Source organism: Nannospalax galili, unplaced genomic scaffold (genome assembly GCF_000622305.1).
Source record: "Nannospalax galili isolate Female #2095 unplaced genomic scaffold, S.galili_v1.0 scaffold10, whole genome shotgun sequence".
In the NCBI taxonomy this organism is placed as follows: domain Eukaryota; kingdom Metazoa; phylum Chordata; class Mammalia; order Rodentia; family Spalacidae; genus Nannospalax; species Nannospalax galili.
The window spans coordinates 11,406,686-11,409,429 of record NW_008331140.1 but is presented as its reverse complement, the minus strand read 5'-3'; positions in this window follow the sequence as shown (position 1 = coordinate 11,409,429).

Genomic DNA, 2,744 nt, shown 5'->3' with positions numbered 1-2,744 from the left:
ACCTAAGAACCTGGAACTACTAAGAGGTCAGGTTATAACCTTATATTTTTCCTCTCCAGAGCATCCTTCAGCTTTCCTATAACTAGTCCCAACAGAAAGCAGGGCGGAGGGGCGTGGCCAAGACTGGGAGGCATTGTTGGCTCACCGATGCCTCAATCATACAACATAAGTACCGAACAATGTTGCCAGGTTACTGCTCAAAAACTGAAGGCAGAGATTGCTTGTCCTTAGACGAGAGGGGCCTCCACCAGAGCTAGATGTTGCTGGCAAAGCCCCGACATCTCCAAGTCGCACATCTGGTGTAAGAAAAGGTGTTCATGATGAAAAGAAGGTAAGGTGGAAGTGCCCCTCCCAACTTTTAAAGAACAAATATGTCTCTGAATGAAGAGAAAGATGATGAGGATCGAAATAAACTGCCAGTGCCTCAAAATTTGCAAGATGAGTTAGTTCATGTAATCAATATGTCTTTAAGAAATACAGCCATGCAAATGAATAATCCAAACAAACGTGCTGAAGGCATACTTAGGGAACTATCCGAAGAGGTTAGAAATGTCTCTTGCAGATATAATACATTGCATGAACGCATAATCCATTTAAATAATGACATTACCGCCAAGAATACAAACAAAGTGTCTTCACTGCAAGCTACAAAATCAAAGGCCTTGCAAACTACTTCTTTTCAAAGAGAGCAGGTTTATTCATCCAACTTATTACCAATTAAAACATGTGAAACTCGTGACGTTGGTATCCAGACAGCACTGATCCATACATCTATTCCTTATTGCCAAAATGATGCTGAAGTTTTAGCAGTTTCGTACTACCAAGAAAGTGCAAGAAGCTTAGTGATTCCTTGTAGTCAAGACAGTGCACAAGATTCAGTGATGCCTTACTGTATGGACAGTACACAAGGATTAGTAATTTCTCCTGATATTTTATATCACTTTGAAACTCCTGAAGAAAAATTTGTGCCCCAAATTAAAGAACAAAAGCAGGGAAAAGTGAAACAAAAGAAAAAACATCATGGTGAAGCCACTGTATCAGAAATTGCCCCTCAAATTCCCCTAATAGAATGTGATGTTGCAATGGCCCAAACCCCATCAAATTTTGCTGCAATATCTCCTTCACATGTACATTCGCCAACATCAACAGAAAGTGCGTTTTCAACTTACCCATTTATTGAACTAGGCAAGGTTTTAACGAAAGCTGTAGGGAAAGTGTTATCTAGCTCTCCAGCTCTGCATAAAAATTAACTTAGAGACTGGAAAATTTCATGACCATATGTCAGTTACGGAATCGGAAAATGAGAAGTTAAACCTCAACATCAAGTTAAAAATCATCCTAAAATTGAGGTATTTGTCAGTCCAACATCACCAGCTTCACCACCTCCATTACCACCTCATTGGTTAGATGCCTTAAGAGCCTCAAAGAGAGCAACACCTGCTACCAAAATTCATTCCCAAACGCAGCTTCCATTACCTGATTTTAGAACTTCAGCAACATTTCTTCCTGAATGTCCCCAACTCCTCCTGAGACAGATATTCCAACAAGTGAACCAGACAATGATTTCTTTGACTTTCCCTCCACCTCTGGAACTTTATGCGGATATTCCAAATGCTCTACTTCTATAAGATGAAGAAAATGAAGGAACTCCCCCTGTATCTCCTGGGCCGGTAGTCTTACGTAGAATTGATTCAGAAGATACAGTTTCTGATCTCATTGGCTGTGCTTCCTTCCCACAACCGCCATCACCTTTTATTTTCCCATCTGAATGGTCTTTGTTAACAAAACCACCAATACCTTCAATGTCAAAGTCTTCAACATCTTCAGTTCTGTCAACAGCAAGTTCTTCACATCGACCACAACCAAGACGTATTAGTTCACCATTACTGAAATAATCCAAAGCAACATTACCCAGTCAACTCTACAGACTTCTCAAAATTGAAACCTGCTATCGAGATCTCCATATTTGCAAGCATCAAAATCTTCAGTCTCATCATCAAGATGCTCATCTATGCAGTCAGTAAAAAGTTCAGTTCCTTCAACATCAAGGCATTTAGATGCACAGTCATAGAAATTTCCCATTGATTCAGCAGGAAAGACTTGTGTTGAACACAAAACAGGACATTTGGCTTCACCACAACAACAATCTTCAAAATTGAAGTAGATAAAACCTTTTAACCTCCAGTCATTTTCATTCTCTCAGTCAACATCGTCTAGCAGTGCAAATCCTCAGACTCTATCAACATTCCAGTATTCATCAAATCCAGTTCATCCTGATCCAAAACAATCTCCAGCGTTAACACCTGTTTTCAATAAAGCACGAAGTGCTTTAATGGACTCTATAAGAAAAGGGGTTCTGCTCCAAAAAACTGAAGACCATTGCGTACTGAAGGCCTAGATAGATATTTCAAAAGGTCGAGACAATTCTACCCTCTTTCATACTAAATCTAAAGGATGCAATTCTGGTAATTCAAACAAAAAAGATTAGACGGTTAAAAAGAAATAAATTCAAATAAATGAAAAGTAACACTCAGTTTCTGTGCTCTTTACTGAGTCATATGACTGACTTATTTTTTGTCTTAATTATCTTCATATATTCTTAAAAATTCTATAAACAAATATTCCATATTACTTAAAGAACATGCTATTCAAACTAAATCCAAACTAAATATTGAGAACAAACATCACCTAAAATAGACTTTAATGACAATACCAAAATTATAGGAAAATTCTTGTTTTGTTTT